Here is a 21324-nt window from a genome sequence, read left to right on the forward strand (position 1 = left end):
AAGCCTCAAGCAGTATCATATGGGGACACTGGCTGGCTACTTCTGTTAATAAATAAAAAACAAGTCCTCTCTAAAGGCGGCGCCTATGCTCCCAAGCCCTGGCGTCAGAGTGCGCTCCAGGTATACACAGAGTTGCGCTGATTGGAGCCCCTCTCAGGTCCGGAGCCAGCCAGGGATCAGGAATCCTGCAGAGCTCCCCTCTCAGCAGGTATCTCGCAGCAGCAGCAGCAGTATCCGCAGCAGCAGCGCGCGGCAGGGATGCTCTGCTGCGAGGAGGCGGCCAGCCGCGTCTTCACACATCACTGGGATGCTCCCGCGGTGTCCGTCTCCGGACCAGCGTTTCCCTGTGGTTTTTAAATACCGGCACCTCTTTCTCCACTGGTAATACAGGCCCTTTAAACAACGAGTGTCTGCACTTTTTGTGTGTTCTAAGCGGCACTCTGGGCGCCAAATGCAGCTATTTTTTGCTCTCCATCTGGCCCGTGCAACAAGCTGGACCATTTGATATCAGACGCCTAATCTCACCGGAACGGTTACTGCGTGTACCGAGCCTCACACGACCCACACTTTTTGAAAGTTGTGGACTCGGCAGCTTGTGACGTAAAGTGGCTCACATCAGCCGTGCTGTGATTGGCTGACATCACGGGGGTGTCCCGGGCGGCAGCCAATCACAGCGCGGGCCGGGAAATGACGTCACTGGGGTGTCCCGGGCCGACAGCCAATCACAGCGCGGCCCGGGACACACGACATCAAGGGGCGGGATTTAAAAAAATAGTCAGAAACGCCCACGATTCGCGTTCTGACCGGGAGAAAGGGATTGACGCTGATGTCTTCCAATGGCTAGCCTCCATTTATGGAGCTAGCCAATGGAAGAAGGGGAGTGTTCAATTCCCCCTAGTGTAAACAAAAGCTTTCGCCCTGGGCGTAGCACCTGCGGTGCTACGGCCAAGGTCGAAACCTAAAAAGAGCATGCCGCCGTGTGAACATGTTGGGCATATGCAATAAGAGGACTACACAGTCTATTGCTATTTTAAAGTTCCAGCATGGCCACCATCTAGAAATAGTAAAACTATGATACATGAGGGATAATTGCATTCCATAATGGACTCCTGGTTTAGAGCAAGTGGCCACATGGGATGCAGCACACTGCACATGAAATGAGTGGCAAGCAAGTGACATAATCATACTGCCTGGTATCCTCTTAACCCCTTCGAAGCTAATGACGAGCTGGGCTCGTCATGGCGCTTACCTGCCGTGCGCGGATGACAAGGCCAGCTCGTCATGATTTATGGGATTTTGTTGTTTTTAGCGCAGGACGGGAAAACGCCTAGCAGCCATGTGGTTAAGAAACATAAAAAAAAAGAAAAAGAAGCAAAGAACTGAAAGGGAAACGGTACAAATAGAAAACTGAAAACTAAGGAAACTGAAGAGCACTCACTTTAAGCAGATGTACACATGTAATCAAAAAAATGCCATAATTCACAGGGCAGGCATAACGTATTAAAATAAAAATTATATATAAACAAGATCAAATCTCTACTAATAGAGCCTAATAAGGATTACCATAGTGCACTCCTTTATATCCCCTGTTGTTAAAGTTGGTCAGCCACACCAGCACCCTTGCCTTCAATAGTAATCTGCAAGATTACATGCAGCAAAATACTTTGCCTTTCGGCTTTAGCACAGTGTAATACCAATCCAACGTAAAAAAACTATTGCCTTTAACACCTGCTTTCCACAATAAGAAAGTAAGGCCTACTTTCTTTGTCATAACGTTTGATTATAAACTGGAGTATAAGGAATCCAGGATACATTTTTCCAGTGAACCGATAAGGCTTCAAGCCTTTACCAAAGTCTTGATATTATATACAACACATCCCTAATAAAGTGTGCTTAAACTGGCAACCATCAGGATTTAATATTTAGTAATAGCAATCCTTAGCTAAATGCCTATTGATTTAAGATGTGCTTTTCAAAATAAATATGTCAGGCTTAATTCTTTTATCATAACATTTCACCTTTTACCATTGGCTTTACACCTTACCCAACACCGACCTATTCAAATGCACATAAACGGGCAACCATCAAGTATACATTTATAAAATTACAAATACGAAGAAACAAAGCTTGCAAAACAATAAAGAAACCCTCTCAATAGTGCGTAACAAGAATCATCTCAGTGAAAACCAACAGGGTTTCTGACAGAGGACCAAACCCTTTGACTACCACAGTAATCTGTGAGATTACATCGAACAAAATAACGATCTATAGCTTGTAAAACAATGTGATAACAACCATCTGTCAAAGGTTTACTGGTGTTTATGCTTTTCAAGCAGAGCCGATCAATGGTATTGCACATAATGCTTCCCAGGGCACCAATCAGGCCTATAACTTGTCACAATAACCAACCCAGGCCTTCATTTTTAAGCAAAAGCTTTTCCAGAGGGCAACCATCAGGCAAACAGTCATAAAATCAGAAAGGTATACATATTAAGGTTAGCTAAACAAAATACTATCTCACCTAAGGGGGGTCCAACAACTATTCTCAAAGAGCAAACCTTATATATACATATGGTTTGTCACACTGGTCAACCAACATCAAACCCATTACCCCATTAAGGTAAAATGTGGGTTCCATGTAACAAAATATCTATCTGTAGAGTAATACCAATTCACATTTAAATGCCCATTGACTTTATCATATGCTTTTCACAATAAATATGTGAGGCTTAGTGCCTTTATCATAACATTTAATAATAAACAGATCAGGCCTATAATCACGATCATAGGCTTGCCACCGTAATAAAGTCATTACTGCTGTATTCAGCATAAGCTTAGCCACAAGCCAAAAAATCGCAATAACTCAGTCTTTTTAGTGGAAGTAAACATTCGGTAAAATAAAGTCCTATACACAGGGGAACCAACATGTGGGTGAAGCCTAAGAACCTAAGCATCTTTCTAAGTAATACTCAGCTAGGTCTATTTTGTTGATCACACAAGGTCGTGACACAGTTGCACTATCAAGCCAGATCTAAAAATCCATGTAGATTAGCTCATCACTATGCATCTTATACTGCTCTCAAACACAAAACTACACTCTGAAGTCTATAGTTAATGATGGAAATGGAGGGTGCTGGAACTTAAATACATTCCCCGTGACTGCCCTCCTGCCAGCTGTGCTGCTGCCAGAGATAAACAAACCGTGTAAAATATCTAGATATTATCTAGATAAACAAGAAGTTTTATCAGCAGTACAATGTCATGTTTTTGCTACTGAAATTTTAAACTCAGAAAGCAATACTGCTGCAGGCTCCGGTAGCTCAATAAACACAATTGTCACAGTTGCATGGAGAGGAAGCACTTTTTTCTGTGGAGGCATGGTACTTCTACCTAATTTACCACCTTTTGGGCGGAGCCAAAGCCCCTCTCTATAGTACTCCTGAAAGCTCTTTTTTTAGGTTGAACACAGTACGTCTGGTGAGAGCTGCGATGTCAAGCCATACCTAAAAACAAATTATTATTACTTGTTAATCTCATTTCATTCATTAATGTCAAATGCCAAAATGACATTTGAAAGGGCCAAATGAAAAAGGACAATTATTCCTATATTCAAGCACAGAATAGTCCCTGCTATATGGGCTTTTAAGCAAATGCCAATTAATTAATCAGCAGAGTATTCTGGGCATTATTAGTACACTGATTCAGAAGTGTATCCAGGACATGCTCGACAGATGTCCTGAGCTAACGCAAATTGAAGAGGATGTCCAGTTGCCTTTGCATTAAGTAGGAAGCTCTTGTAGTGAGCACACCAACAATAAAGTAGAAATTACCCAGCCGCTCATCAGATTTCTGTCCAGTGAAAGGGCAATCAAAACTCGATGGATTCCTAAATTACCTGACCTTAACCAGAAAGCCCAGGAGTGGGATTTGGAGGTTTCCAGGTCATGTTCTTCATCCAAGGGGTAACACTGCCAGCCTGAATTTAACATATGGAGATCCCAGAAATTACATATGTGCCAACTTTGGACAGAGGTCTGTGCCTGAACTGATTTTGCACTGATTAGAAACTATTAGCAGGCTCCCGAAAGATCACATTTTGCCCATATTCGTAGCTTAAAGAACAAAAACCTAAGGACACCAATCCAGCTAATCCCTCTTACATGCAGCTCGGAAACAAGTTGAAACTAGTGTACAGTCAATGCAGTCCTCATCAATTTTCTAGGGAAGCCAGTTGAAAGGTAAAATAAACAAGCTGGCACAATTAATGATCTCAAAAGGGCACTAACTCTGTGCACCGTAACAGGGGCTGATAATGCACAAACACCAACTCATTTAGAGAATAGAAATTAAACTGCCATCGGCTGTGTCTGTGATCATTCATTCCAGTGGGCATGGTCCGTCTAGGTACTGTAAGAGCCAGACTGTATACCACTGCAGTAGTGCTTGATTGGTAAATACTACTACTACTACTACTACTACTACTAATATAAAAGGTGTGGGCCACAGCCCAAGGCTTTTCTTGAGAGCCCACCACTGCTGGCCGCAAAAACTGGGGCTCACCAAATACCAAGGCTGCCTCGTCTCGATTCCTCCCTGTGCCTTTCTTCCACCAGCCTACAATTCCAAATCTCACTTTGCATATATTTTCCCATCTTCCTTTTGATCCTTCCTACCTTCCCCATAATGTTCCTTTCTCTCTCCTGCTCCTAATTAAAGACAGATTATGAAAAATAAACTCTGCTCCCAAAAGTGAGCGCCGGGGGCTACCAACTACACATGATAAACAATGAACTACAGTCACATAATAGCAAATGATTGCCAAATTCTGAAGTAAAGCAACAAATCACATCAGGAATGCATTTGACCGCCCACTCCCTGTGAAACCACAATAATTCTTAACCCGTTACAGACCAACCTAGACCTAGGATGTAACGAAACTCAATTCTCAAGAAACCATTATATGAAATACCCACACCTTTAACAACTCTGACATTATCCCGTATATCTTCTTTGGGAGATGGAAGCTGAACAATCCCAGCCCAGTGGAAAGGGGTGGGGGAGCTAACAGAACACATGCAAGCTCATCCATGCATTCACATGCAGACACCCGCACACACACCCATTCACAAAACTCACTCACAAATACATATACGTACACGCACACACCAAACAGTCAATTAAAACACAACTTACCTGCTGCAGTTCTCGGGGAGAGAAGCCTTTGAGGTGCCAGAAGGGTTGGGACTGTCTCTCCTCTCATTGGCTGACCTTAGATCACTACTTTGTCACAGATTGGGATGGAGTCCGTGAGACTGCTGACCCCACCCTACTGTGTGACAAGGTGTCAGTGGTGGACCGTAGGCCCTGGGCACTTCAGGGCCTAAAACTGAAATGCCTAGGTACAAGGCTATCGCCGACGCTTCCCCTCATTGTGGGGAGGAGGGTCTAGAGGACTTTTCTGGGCTGAGGAGGTCACACCCACAGGAGCTGCGACATCCTCAGCCCAGCAAATTCAGCTCAGGCAGCCAGGCGCCTGTACATTTAGCACACGTCTAACTCCTGGCTGTCTGTCAAGTCGACCATTGCTCAGCCTGATACACTCTTTTATGTCCAAAAGGTGCAGGGCTTGGCCTCTCCGTCCTAATGGATGGGCCGCTACAGTCCCCGAGCCATTTTCTGCTCTTCATCAATTGGCTGCTTGATTCTATTGCCGTTCCATCAGTAAAGCTATTGCCACTCAATTAGTTCAAGATCATTGAAAACATAACACTACTCAATAAGAAATACCCTCAGCTTAGCGAGTTAAGACTTTCCTGCCTTGAATGACTGAACGGTCCGAGTGAAAACCTTTGAGTCTTGGTTTAACCTGCAACACATCCACCTAAAAATTACCTGCATGACGCAGAAAGCCCTCCACTTCAAGACCCTTATCTATCTGGCTCAAAAACTATAACTATCAGGGGGCTGCAGAGCGTCACCCAGTGCAAGTACAATGCTCCTGAAACCACAGCTTTTCCACAAAAAGAGATCGAGTAACAGAGCCTTCTCTGGCATTGCCCCAAAGATTTGGAACTCTCTTCCTCCAGAAATCCTTACAATCTCCTCGACCGCTTCCTTAAAAAAAGAAGTAAAAAAAAATCCTAATGCTCAAGTTCCTGACTGAATAGGCCTCGACTAGTAGACTATATTGCTGCCCTCCATTTGCTCATCTTGATTGACTTTGGACACGATTATATACCCGGGAATACCATTATTTAGCATGCATTGTACTTATATATGTCTGAATGTTTCTCACCCATTGCTGTATCCGCCCTAAGCTTCTGTGAAGGTTTCGGACACCTACTAGATTATGCATGCATCTTGTATAATTATGTAATGAACAAATTTTTTTGCTTCCCAATACTATATCCCTCTCACCCAAAACTGTGAAGCGCTCTGATCCCAGTAAGGGTCATGTTCGCACTATACAAAACGTTATAAATAAAATAAAAATAAATAAAACACTTGTGACTGTAAATATGACTGTGGGAAATCTACCCCCCAAACTCTATGGGTCTCACTGCCACCTTCATCAGCAAATGCCAATAAATATGCTTTAAACAGGTGGTGAAAAATCGGACACATTCAAGAGCAGAAAATTTGTCAGGAAACTGACATTCTGCAACCATTCCATTCAGTTTTTTGCTTTGTCTAGATTACAATCCCACTAAATATGCTCCCTAGGATCTAGTGTAATGGAGAGAACGGAACCACCCAAGCCAGTGGTTCTTAACCAGTGGCCCAGGGACCCCGGAAAGTCTTTAATACCTATCCAGAGGGTCCACACCTGATTACAAATTAAATGATATCAACAGATTAATAAGGTGTATGTAAATAATGAAGAGACAAGAACATTGAAACATTTACAACGGTAAGAAAATGTGAAGCACGTTGAAATTGGAAGCTACAAACTAAGTTGATGTCCTCAGATTAATTTGTAGGAGCCATGCAAATGCATCAAACAAAATATAATATGCATGATCAGTGGCCTCAGTTGAATTTAGAAAAGTCCCAATGTCCAAAACAAATGAAAAATTTGTTTTTTTTTCATATTTGCTTGTGAATTAAATAAAATATTTAATTATTTGTTTACTTGTGTATTTGTCTGATGAATGCTTGTTTCTGTATTGACGTGGGGTGTTTTGAGGTCCAAATCATCCGAATTGTTTCAGCTGGGATCCCTGCCTTCAGGTAATGACTCTGTGTGGGTTCCCGGATTCTGATAATGGTTAAGTGGGGTCCACAGATCCAAACGGTAAATAACCACTGACCTAAGCTACATTTACTTTTTTCCTGAGTTATTATTGTGAATAATACACCAAGGAGAACCGGAAAAAAGGAAAATAGAAAATACTCCTCTATTGACAAAACAAATCAAATCTCTTGTAACGTCAAGAAGTAAGACTCAGCACGTTGCTTCCATTTCATCCACTGTCCCTCCTTTGGTTCACAGTACACACTGACAAACAAGCTCAAAATAACTGTTACCTGAAAATTTCAGGTTTTATTATTTATGAAGGTACAGTAAAAAAGGAGATCATTCTTAAGAATACCAGCAAGCACAATATTACATTATTTTTTTTACTTGTTTTTTTAATTTCAAGTCGCTTGTTGGCACCGCAAAGCACATATTTTCTTTTCCCCAGAGGTATACATTGCGATACTACTTTATGAGCCAACTTGCAATGTTTAAAGCCGTGCAGATCACTGAATATAATTGTTTACTTGAAGCTAGAGCTATTTATAGTAGCAATAATCTGCACATACAGTATGGTATTTAGATAATGAATGTCTTAGTCTGGAAACAAACAGTGCTCTTGTTCATGGAAAATTTCACTTGGAGATGTTTTGAGCCTTCCCTGCCTGTCCCGAACGAGTCTCTTCTCTTTAAATAGCATACCTTAATCTCAGTAATTTAGTGAGCGTATCTAACCTTAATTAGAGTGCTTTTCAGACAAGACGATAGAAAAGTAGAGCAAGCATTTAGGGCAGATCAAACTCAATGACATTTTCCAGTTGTAATACATCTAAGCCACTGTGCATTTTCCTACCAGACCATTCTCTAGTTTTGTTGCAACTAAGATGCCGGAATGGCGGAAACCCATTCCACGCAGAAGGGCATGGCGATTCAACTCAGAACCCTAGACCCACCCTTGGAAACTGACATGTGCAGAAGCTTCTTCTAATTCCTTGGGATCAATGGAGGCTCGATCCCCAAATTGTCACACTTAGGGAAACATTTAAGGTGTACACCAGGGCCTTATGGAAAGATAAGGTTTGGAATCATTAAGTTTAAATCTAAATTTGGCTTGAATACATTTTTCAATTTACTCGCCCTCAAGACTTGCCCAGCTCTCTATCAACTTCTAACCAGAACCAAAACCCTGACCTCAATTCTAGCCTGAACTAAATCTGAACTCTCTCCCTTCCATTAACAATATTTTATTTCCTCTGTTAAACTCTGTCCTTTTTCCCAATTTTGTTTCTTTCAAGATAGGATGCGTAATGTACTAATCAAAACGTGCATTTAAGATCCATAAGCCTCCAGCTCACACAGACGGTTGTAAGTGGTAGAGTGGGAGAAACGGATTGTATACTTTTCCAAATAAAAAAAAGTTTACATGTGGATACAAACATGAAACACGTGTACTTCATGGCATACATTTCTATCTGACAGCAATAAAGGTTTAATAAACATAAGAGGGTAATCTAATTGCAAAAAGGCAAACTTTGATGCTAGTCCATACACTTTTGAGGCTGCTCATGGGCATATGAGGCTGAGCCTGACCTAGGAGACCTTTCCTGTGCATACAATGGCAGGTGTAGGCATGTAAGGTTTTACCTAGGACAGGACAGAAGCTCCAGTGAGTCCTCAGGATAGCAGCAGCCGGGGCCAATAACTTCCAATGAAAATGTCTCTCCATCTACTTTGTTTGCATTCTACAATATAATGTTTTCTTTCTATATAACCAAACACTGTGCACTTCGAAGTCCATCCTGATGCATTTAAACACGGCACAATGAAAACGAGGAAACAAAGGAATTGCAAAGCACATTTAAACAGTCCGTAATAAAAGAAAAACATTGATAATAAAAATAGGTTAAATGAAATTGACAAATGACCAGGAGAAAATCGGTGGAAATGCTGTGGTGAACAGCTTGCTTCAAGAAATGATGCAGAACATGAGCTGCAGTATTGTTTTAATTAGAAATGGTAAGAAGTTGGGACTGTGGTTTGATGAAATTCTGAGAGGACGTTCTTTGTAGTCCAATACATGGTCTGCATTTAATGGCTTTCTATTCTGTAAACACTCACATTATGAGATGAACTGTGAACCTAGGAAACTTCTCAACAGCACATCCTGGATTTTGGTATACAGCCTCCACTATATCCCCATAAACTATGTTTGAGCTACTCCTGCTGCAATAAAATGGGCGTTTTCAAGTTTTCCGTGAAAATGTAATTCATTTTTAGGTCTTGGCCTGCGTAGGCTGCGCTTGCGCAATCTCACCGGCGAGATCTTATGTTTTTCAGAGTGGGGCTTGGACCTGCCCCTCTTCTCCATTGGCTGGCCTCCTAAATGCTGGCCAGCCATTGGAGAAGACGGGAGTCTTTCCATTTAAGCCCAGTCTTTTTGGGATTCGTGGGGGTGTTTTATAGGTTCTTTCTCTCCTCTTCCCATTGGCTGGAATTTTACATTCCAGCCAATGGGAAGAGGAGAAAAAGAAAAACACGCCCCCAAATCCAAAAATGATGGGGCGTTTCTCCGAGGCATTTCTGCTTCACCTCAGAGAAACATGGTGGTTTGGAGCGCTCCTCTCTTGCCTTCCGGCTTAGGAAAGCGATAGTTTAAAACATTTACAGTAATACTTGCTTTTTGTTACTACCGCCTTTGTGTCTCAGCTAAACTTTTTAACTGCTTTTTTACCGTCCTCTTTACGTCACTGTAAGAGCTATGCGAGTCTTAACGCTTGTTCACTAAGCAGACCCATGAAAAAATTAGACATTTTAGAAGTGACAGGAAACACCTCTGCGCATAATTGTGCACATCGGATACAAATAAACAGAAAAATGATTTCTGATGACACCACAACCCTATTAGAAGTCACGCCTTCCAGATGTCTGGCCTGTTCAGGTAGCTTGGGGAATTCACTGCCACAGCAAGTTCAGTTACAGTTAGCAATAGTACGTCAATGAAGCAAAATAATTTTGTGATGTGATTAAAGGCAAAGAGGGAAGAGTTATGGAGATTACATTTTGCTACCCACCTTGAAGGATACAGTCAGCAATATGAAGTAAACTATACAACTTTTGCCATCTGCACAGAAATTCGCTTTGGCAAGACGTTAGCTGGCCTTGTATATGGGCATGAGCAGTACTTAATTTGTAAATAAGTACACAGGACCACAGCAACTTGCACCACTCGTTGCGCTACTACTGACAATTCAGACTTTTTATACATTAAAAAATAGTAATACCTGCCACCCAAGCTATTTTTCTTGCTTTGGGTAGCAGATATTAGTAATTTTAATGTATATAGAATTGTTTTAAAAAAAAACGGTTGTTGTGTTCATCACAAAACTGGCAAACAGAGCCACCATGTGGCTGGCTGTCACGAGTCCCGGTGTTGACAATTACATGCTGATGCTGAGCACTGGAAACCATCAGCTCAAATTAAGCAATGGGGATGAGACAGATTTTAGTTTGGGAGAAACGTGCCTATTAACCTAGGAAGACTCTTTTAGATCATGGACAAAGTGATGGACTTGGACCACAAATGCAAAAGAGCAACTTTGGATGCAAAATATGAATGAGGTTGAATAGACTGATAATCTACATGACCAACACACACTACTGCTATAAAACGTGGTAGAGCTTTGAAACATTCTAATGATAATCGGAAGTATGATCCTAGGAAATTTAGTATTTCTACTGATTCCTCTACTATTTCCAGAAATACAGATATTCTGAAGCGCTAACTGTTTTAAGGATGTTGACAATATTATTAGAAAAGTCTGTGGATTGCATAACTCTACTCTTCCTGTTGCCTCAGTGAAATAACCATATGAACGAGGTGGCTTTGAACTCCCCGCTTTATTACTAAATTGCAAGGCGGCCAAGCAGCTTCAATGAGCTATTCACAGTGTAATATACTTGACAGTTGTGGTGAATTGCTACTAAAAGGGAGTGTATGTCACCAAGACACCTAGAACCTACAGACTGCAAGAACAGATTGAGCATTAAGCTTACTGCCTAGGGTAAGGTTTGGATAAGGTGTTTAAGGTGATAAACATAGCCTTCTGCCAATATGCAATTGACAACCATCTGTGGGTTCACACACATTTTTACTAAACATGCAACGGAAAATCATACTATGAGATGGTATTATCAAGGCTGTGAAAAAGCAGAGCTGTTATCTTGCAATCAATTACTTAGAACATTAACTGAGATCTGGCAATAATTTGATGTTGGAATTGTTAATTTTCCAGCTGTATGATCCAATGGTGCAGGGTAAATGTAAATGTCATCATGCGATAGACTTTAGTAGACTTGGGGATAAATGAGCAAACGCCCATGTTCTTGTCATTACAGGTGTAGGTGGGGTAGGGTATGTACATACAATAAGAAGACCTTTGGGGATGCAATCTAAACCCGTTCAATTTGATTGCTTCCAGTATACTAATCTAACTCTGTTATTATTTCAGACATTAAACCCAATCACTTTGGAGGGGTGTTCTAAGTAAACCTTTGACTGAGAGGGGAGGAAATGTAAGACTGCAATGTAATACACGTATCCCAGTGGTAAGCAAAAGAAAAATGGCTCAAATGACTGTACAAAGTGACCTGGACACTAAAATGGGATATTAACTAACCCAGTTTTCCAGGTAGAAATGGGGAAGCATCAGGGAAAATTCATATCATTATGTGGGTCACAAAAACTGGTCACAGTTTGTGACCAGTATTTTTGCGACTAGTGTTCAATTTTTTTTTAACAGGTTATCTACTAGCTATCTACTAATAGGTCGACCCACCAAGGGCACCCACCACACTGTCATTGGGGCTGCCGGGGGAGTCCAAAGGCCCCTGTGGGTCCAGCTTGCTCCCCACATCCAGTGGGAGCCAGCGTTGTTCTTGCCCGCAAGGAGCACCTAATAATGCTTCGCCCTGTTGTCGGGAGCAATATTTAGATCAGTTTCCCTGTCCACATCACTACGGGCAGGGAAACAGGTCTTCAGTCCACTCCCAGCCTGCGGGAGCATTTTTTAAGCTTCTGCCAGCTGGGAGCTGACTTAGTGTTCAGTTCCACTAGGCGGGAGGTTTAAAAAAGATCCCGCCAAGCAAGAGCAAACAAATCTTTTCCTGCCCGCACCACTACAGGCAAGGAAACTGCTATGTTCTGGGGATGGGCTCCCCAGGACATAGTATGTGTATTGGCCCCAGGGATGGGGTCCCTGGGTCCATTAATGGCTCAGGGAGGGGGGCCATGCTCGCTTAAACGAACCGGCACTAGGGGTGGGCTCCAAGGGGCCTTTTCAGGCATAGGGAGGGGAGCTGTGTAGTCCCCTCCCCATTTTATGAATTTTCAGCCTTGGTAGTGGGCTCCTGGGATCTTTGGAGGCATGGGAGTTTCTCAGCCACCGTCCCAATTTCTTGGCCTCGGGGTGGCTCCCCGGGACCTCTAAGGGGTCAGGATGACAGGCTGCACATCCCCCTACCCATAATTGGTCACAGAGGAAGAATCTGGAGGCTGGAGGAGCAGGGCCTTGCAGCCTCCCTTCCCCTTTATAAACATAACCCTGGGGAACGATCCTCAGGCTTACAATAAATAAATAAATACAGCTCAGCCATCATTTTGGGTTTTTTCGATCCCGCAAGACTCTTGAAGAATCGCTTCATATTTTGCTATTTTATTTCACCCCCATACTGCCTAGGGGGGTTAAGGTATCTTTACTCTATCCATATATTTTTTTTAATTAAAAAATAAAACTTCAGGACAGGGGACAAAGTCGTCATCTCCTGTATTGGCAGCAATCAACATTTTTCTCATGTTTCTGGCAAGCAATTAGGGCGCTCATGGAAGTCTGACTCCCACGAGAGCAAAAGTGCCCAAGGGAAATAAAGCTCCCTGTACCAATAAGAACGAGAGTCTCAGAGACTCTTGCGAGACCAACTGTCCAAATAGATATTTTTTTATTTACCCAGATATCTCAAAAACTTCTTAATTAATTTACGTCAAATCTCGAAATGCACAATCGGTGGGCCAAGTTCCAGCTTCCTGTCATATTTGGTGTAATTCCGTTAACCAGTTTTTGCTGTAGCTTTGTCTAAAACAAGTCTATTGAAAATGCATGGGAATTTTGTTCCCGCCCCACGCTTGACTGATCACCCTGAATCTTTCCAGAAAGTAGCTGAGCAAGATGAACATTTATTTGGTCAAGGTTTTGGAATATTTGTCAAATGGGGCCAAAGTTAATAACAAATCAAAATTGCTCCGTCTATAGAAAAGCAGACCTAACTACCTAACTACCTAGTAGCGACTGCCAGTAGGATAAAAAAAAAATACACACAACATTTCTACTTTGTCTATGGTGCCATGCGGCACGTTGAGCACATAAAGATTTCAAGTAAGAGGGTGGCTCTCCTAATGTGACCAAGACCTAACAACTTAGTAGTGACTGCCAGTAGGAGATATATATATATACATACACATACATACACACACACGTCGAACATTTCTACTATATCTATGGTGCAATGCAGCACGTTGAGCACGTAAATATTGCAACTGAGATGGTGGCTCTCCTAATGTGACCATGGTGACTTGCAATATAATATATTCAAGTGAGAACCTTCAAGTGCTGGTGTCCAGATATGTATCACATTACTGACCGTTGGCCCAGACCGTAGAAGGAGCTCCGCTTTCCATGCGCGAAGACAACACAGCGCAAGGGGAGACTGAGGCGGAATTTTAATCTTCCGCCAGTCAGCACACTATCCCAGTGAATGCTGTAGACTCGATGTCTGGTACCCCGCCTACTCAAGATATGAACTAAAAGACTTTATTGCACCCAGGCACAGCACAGACTTAAGGATATGAACTACTCACCTGTTGGAACTACAATTACCAGATTTCCTGGTTTTATCTTCTCAAGAGCCACACCCACTTAGGGCGGACTGTTTCAAACAAAACCGTGTTTGAAACCACAACAGTTGAGAACGCGATGCCTGCTTGTTGTCCATGAAGAAGGGGCGTTTATTGGCCCCGAAACGCGTCGGACTTTACTTATTTTCTGGGGCAAAGCTTCGAAGATAACGGGAGCCGTGTATCACGACTTCACTGGATATAAACACAAAATCTGTAAAAGCACACCATTAAGAATACCCTGGGATAAGCCTCACTCTTGCCAACAGCGTGATGTGTTCAATGGGCAAGATAAGGCCAGTTTCACAAACGCACGAGAGTTAAAGGGTGTATACACTATAAGCCAGATAGATTTCTTACAGATGCTTTGTCAGCACACTAGCAAGGGGATGCAAGTAAGTCAATGCACTTGACAGCAGACACTGGGATTAGCAAACAAAGCAGCATCATGTGAACTAAATTAATTTTAAAAAAATACACCTTCGAATTGTACAATTCACTGCAAAGAGGGCAGAGAATACGTCAGAGCCGCAAAAGATTTTCTCTGTACCACAGCAGGTAATCAGTAGGCTGTTATGATTTTCTATTTTGAGAAGCTTAATGTAACCAGCAATCAGCCATTGAATCCAGTGATGGTTCAACCCACTGGTACTTGACCAGGAATGCTCGGACATTTGGGCTGTCAGCTGTGTGAAAATCCTCCAGACAGTCATGCTGCTCCAAGGGGTCCGGCGTTCACTTCACTAAACAGAAACATGCCTATAACAGCCAATAACTGTCTGGTTGGTAGCCCTGGCAGAGATCCCAAGAACAAAAAAATATGCAAGGCATGTGAATGTTGTTCTCACGCCAGTGCACAGCTGGAGGACATTGCAGAGGGGCGAGGGGAAGTCTGCAATTTGGCGCCTCATCTCCCCATACTTGGAGGGCTACAGGATGACGCAGACAGTCCACACACACAAATGAGCGCTCATATTAGTTTTGAGGAATTATGGAAATCACTGAGTTGCTATATTAGACAACTCTATTGCTAGTATCCTAGAGACTGGGCATGTATATGACGAATACTATCGCAAATGCCACAACATTGGACACTTTTGCCGAGTATGCAAAACAACATAGAGTACTACACTGACTGCGTACAATGAGATTTACCATGCACACCAAAAACACATTACAACACATACATATATTCAATATGTATATATATATATATATATATATATATATATATATATATTACCTACTGGCGGTCGCCAGTAGGTAGTTATAGTTAGGATTTTTTTCAATGTTAAATCTCAAAATTCTATTTGGAATAACTTTGGCACCGGTTGACGAATCTGCCTGAAAATTTCCTGAAAATGGCCTCGTCGAGCTCCGGTTCTTCCTTGAAAGTTTGGGGGGGATACGTCAAGCGGGGGCCGAGATAAAAGGGGGGTCCCAAAACGCGTTTTCCCCATGTTAATTTCCATAGGGCGGTCGATTTCACTTTTAGCTCGAACGGCTGAATGGATTTCCATCAAACTTGGCAAAATTGTAGGGACTGGTAGCCCGATGTGCCTTTGCTATGTCTCAAGATATGTGCTCCAGTGGATTTTGAGTAATTTAGGTTAAAAAAAATATATATATCTATAGGCGCTCTCCGGTGCGCGCACCGGAGTGCGCTCCTGGCGCGACACGCGACTTGCGCGCAGAAAGCTGATTGGCTCTTGGGTGTCTGTAAACATTCTAAACAGTCTGGAGCGGCCGCCATCTTGTGTCTCGGTAAAATCGAGACACAAGGGGTTTGAAAAAAAAAGGGGCAAATGACCATAAGGGGGAAGAGTAGACCCCCTCTGACCACCTAGGTTTGATGTGGGGGCTAAAATAGGGTCCTGCGGGGCATTACATTTTTTATTTTTTTTTTCGTTTTGCGCGGGGGAAGCGCATGGTACGCGCACCGGGGAGCGAAGCACAGGGAAAATCCAGGACCATATTTATGAAGGCCTTGCGCTGCCAGTTTTGCGCTGCCTGTGCGTCAATTTTTGTGACGCACCAGCGGTGTAAAAAAATGCGCATTGTTACGCTATATTTAAAAAGTGACGCATCTATCTAGATGCGTCACTTTTTAAATATAGTGCAACGAGGCACATTTTTTTACACTGCTGGTGCGATGCGTCACTTTTCTGTGCGCACTCCTTATGACATTCCAGATGTGTCATATTTAATGTATGACGAATCATGTTGCAAGGAGTTACAGATACGTCAGTATTTCTGACATATCTGTAAACATAAAAGTGACGCGAGGCAGGCGCAAGATTTTGACGCAACAGCATCCTAAAAGTGACGCAGAGAAATCTCATAGATTTCAGTACGTCGTTATTACCAAGCTTTTTGCGGGGGAATGCCCCCTCTGCATACATTATACCTGACGCAGATATAATGTGGCGCAGAGTTTTAAAAAGTGACCCATGTACCTAGATGCGTCACTTTTTAAAAATAGCGTCAGGTATAATGCATGCAGAGGGGGTGTTCCCCCGCAAAAAGCTTGGTAATAACGACGCAGTGAAATCTTTGAGATTTCACTGCGTCACTTTTAGGATGCTGTTGCGTCAAAATCTTGCGCCTGTTCACAGCAGACCTTTCACATGGTGCTTTTTCCATGTGAAAGGACACATTACTGGAGTTGCGTCACTTTTGTGACGCACTCCAGCAATGCGTTACTTTTGTGTTTACAGATACGTCAGAAATACTGACATATCTGTAACTCCTTGCGACATGATTCCTCATACATTAAATATGACATATCTGGAATGTCATAAGGAGTGCGCACAGAAAAGTGACGCATTGTACCAGTGGTGTAAAAAAATGCGCCTCGTTGCGCTATATTTAAAAAGTGACGCATCTAGGTAGATGGGTCACTTTTTAAAATCCTGCGCCACATTATATCTGCGTCAGGTATAATGCATGCAGAGGGGGTGTTCCCCCGCAAAAAGCTTTGTAATAGCGACGCAGTGAAATCTTTGAGATTTCAGTGCGTCACTTTTAGGATGCTGTTGCGTCAAAATCTTGCGCCTGCTTCACAGCAGACCTTTCACATGGTGCTTTTTCCATGTGAAAGGACACATTACTGGAGTTGCGTCACTTTTGTGACGCACTCCAGCAATGCGTTACTTTTGTGTTTACAGATACGTCAGAAATACTGACATATCTGTAACTCCTTGCGACATGATTCCTCATACATTAAATATGACATATCTGGAATGTCATAAGGAGTGCGTCCAGAAAAGTGACGCATCGCTGTTTTCACGTAGCGATGCGTCACTTTTCAGAAATGAGGCCTCCAGTTTATTCACTGTGTCACCTCTACGACCCTTTCTTGCGTCAATACGTCCCTTTTGCATACATTACACCTGACGTAGGAATAATGTGGCACAGGGGTTTACAAAGTGATGTATTTACCAAGGAACACCACTTTGTAAATATGAATAAATAAGGTGCATTTTTTATTGGAATGTTGTGTCACAAAAAGTGATGCTTTGGTAGCGTTAAAGTGACGCTTGGCTTCATAAATGAGGCCTTCTACTTTCAACTCCAGCAATGCATCTTTTCTTACCCTTCCACACCCCTCCTTTTCAACATTTTCTTTGAATATCAACATTCCCCATATTCATTCTTCTTCTCATAACTTTCTTTTCTAACACTCACCTTCTTTCAGTCCTCCTACTTCACTTCTTTTTTCCTCTCATACCTTTCTGTTCTTTCTTACTCATTCTCCTTTCAATTATCAATGCACTATATTTCACTTACTCTTCATTTTTTTAAGAATATAGCTCTTTGATGAGAATTGGAGGTAGTTCTGAAAAGAACTTTTGGTTTTCTTCTTTTAACTGAACAGGAACAAAAACAGGGAATGGAAACTGCTCAACAGGAGCAAAAAGAACAAAAAAAATTAGGGGTGGAAAGGGCAGCGATGGTTTTCTAATGCTCGAACCATGAGCTGGACACTTTGTTCTCCAAAGGTAAGCAGTTGATTGCAGTATCTGCATCTGAGGACACCATGGTTAAAAGCAGGTTGTATGTTTGGCACCTGCTCCTGCGATTGCCCTCTCCCAGAAGAAGTTGCTCCTCCGGTTGATGTAGAGGCCCCATCTCTGGGAACCTCTTGTGCCAGAGCCCTGACACTTTCCCGGGCAAAATTCTGGGGGTGCCTCCTCTCCACATGTCAGATCATCGTAAAGTTCCCAAAAGAGTACTTTTTTTTGGGGTCACCCCGTGACAGGACCTGTTTGCAGATCCTGCACTCCACTTTTGGTGCATTCACCTTCTTCTGGTCAGCTGGAATCTTAAAAAATTTCCATATGAAATGTTCCTTCACCTTTGGGGTAGGAGGCTCTTCATTGATGAACTCAGGTTCATCCTCACTGCTGGATTCTCTGGCAGCCATGGTAAATCACGAAAGATCCAGGTGCAAAAAACAGGTCTTTCAGTCACAAAAGTGAAAGAAGAAGTGAAGGAAATGGGTGGGGATTTCATTCATTGTAAAAAAAACTGTTAGCAACCAATGAAAAGTGTTATTTTAGGGTCACATGACCCGACGCGTTTACGCTGCGCGCTCCGGAGCACTTCCGGGTGCGTTTACGCAGCGCGATCGTAGGCGCTTCCGGGGCGCAAACGTGGAACGATCGAAGTCGCTTCTGGGTGCTTTTACGCGGCGCGAACGTAGGCGCTTCCGAGGGCACTTACGTTGCGCGCCGAAGTGACGTCATCAAACTTTTACAGAAATGCATAATCATTTTCCTTATAAAAAAAAACTGATTTTATTTGTATGGTACGAAATGTTTTGCATTATTATTAACTTTTCATTCATATTTTTTTTCACGAACGACAGTAGCGCTCTGGGTGCGCTTTCAGGTGAGCTCACCGGAAAGCTTACCGGAGAGCTTAGCTGAAAGCTTCCCTGAGCGCGCACCCAGAGCGCAAAAAAAAAAAACTTATATAAAAAAAAATGAATACTTACAAAAAAACAGCAAATTGTAAAAAAAACAAAAAGGTTAGAAACTCGATATAGAAAGGAATTAGCATTTAAAAAACCTATGAAATTCACTGAAAAAACCATAGGTTTCACACCAGTTATAGTTAGGAATTAGCATTTAAAAAACCTATTAAATTCACTGAAAAAACCATAGGTTTCACACCAGTTATAGTTAGCTGGAAATTTTACTGATATAAAACCATTGAAATTCCCACGTTATAGTTAGTCGGACTCACTATAACTTGCGCGTGCAATGCACTGCTGATGACATCACATATTACATCACTCATGACATGGTCAGTGACATCACTCATGACATCACTGATGACATCACTCATGACATCACTGATGACATCGTCCAGTGAATGTGTGTCTTTCTGAAAAATAAATATATTTTATATATGTATATGTTAAGGTCGATGGAAGAATAAATGTTTAAATAAGTGTCTAAATGGATGTTTCTTTTAAAAAAATTGATTGGTTAACTGGCTTATTAAGTCTATCTTAGTGAATACATATATTAGCGAGTAATGTTTAAATATTTAAATATATGTATCAGTGTTTTACTTTGTGTATAAGTGGCTGCATGGGTTGGTGAGTAGCTACATGTGTGTGTATATGGGTTATTAGATGTTTTTTTAGTATCAGTATGAGTGTCTGTATGGTTTGGTGGGGCTGTTACTTAGCACATAGATGCATCAATGACTGACTCACTGTTTGTATGTGTTTTGAAGACAGCATTTGTGTAGGATTGTATGGGTGGATGAGTGTGTATATGTGTGTGTTAGAGAGTGAATGCCTCTCTCACTAGTGTCTTTATGAGTAACTACATATGTTTTAATCTTGTATATATGAGCATTGATGTATATAAGTAAGTATATGTGAGAGTGAGAGATTGAAAGAGTTCCTGTTTAAATAAGTATGTGTTTCTATAAGTGATTGTTTAAGAGAGTAAGTATGTGTAAGTTTCCTTAGAAGTAATGTGCTAATGTGTGTATAGTTGTATATGCAAATAAATGGATGTTTATTAGTTTATTTGCATGTGTGAGTATATGTATGAGTAAGTTTTTGATGACTGTCGGTGTGTAACAGAATGAATAGGGGTATCACTACATATGATGAGTGAGTATATGTATGAGTGAATACATAAAACTGTTGGTGAATGTGTGAATTTGTATATAGATGGTGAAATTACTGAATTGGTTGTTGTAACTGGTATGGGTATATCCACTTTTTTGTTAATGTTAGTTTCTATTTTTGAATATGTGTTTCAAAGGTTACTTTACAGTGAAAGGAGGTCTGTCACTGTGTCACAAGGATGGTGTCATCAGTGATGTCATGAGTGATGTCACTGACCATGTCATGAGTGATGTAATATGTGATGTCATCAGCAGTGCATTGCACGCGCAAGTTATAGTGAGTCCGACTAACTATAACGTGGGAATTTCAATGGTTTTATATCAGTAAAATTTCCAGCTAACTATAACTGGTGTGAAACCTATGTTTTTTTCAGTGAATTTAATAGGTTTTTTAAATGCTAATTCCTAACTATAACTGGTGTGAAACCTATGGTTTTTTCAGTGAATATATATATATACATACATATATATATATATATATATATATACATATATATATATATATACATATATATATATATATACATACATATATATATATATACATACATATATATATATACATACATATATATATATATATACATATATATATATACATATACATACATACATATACATACATACATATATACATACATACATATATACATACATACATATATATATATATATATATATATATATATATATATATATATATATATATATATATATATATTAGCAGCCCGCCCCAGCGTTGCCTGGGGCAGAAAGGGGCTGGGGGCAGTACACCCGCTCCCGACCCCCTCCCGCACCGACTCCCTCCCGCCCAGACTCACTTCCGCCCCCCTCCTGCACCGACTCACTCGCGCCCCCTCCCGCCCGACTCACTCGCGCCCCCCTCCCGCCCTGACTCACTCGCGCCCCCCTCCCGCCCTGACTCACTCGCGCCCCCCTCCCGCCCTGACTCACTCGCGCCCCCCTCCCGCCCCGACTCACTCGCGCT

The 21324-nt window shown here is 41.8% G+C and overlaps 1 protein-coding gene across 1 annotated transcript in view; it reads right to left on the bottom strand.

Moving 5' to 3' along the window:
• Window positions 1-21324, bottom strand: part of PKIG (cAMP-dependent protein kinase inhibitor gamma) — a 572021-nt gene that overhangs the window by 291037 nt on the left and 259660 nt on the right. The window lies entirely within an intron of this gene.

This window comes from Lissotriton vulgaris, chromosome 7 (genome assembly GCF_964263255.1).
Source record: "Lissotriton vulgaris chromosome 7, aLisVul1.2, whole genome shotgun sequence".
In the NCBI taxonomy this organism is placed as follows: Eukaryota; Metazoa; Chordata; class Amphibia; order Caudata; family Salamandridae; genus Lissotriton; species Lissotriton vulgaris.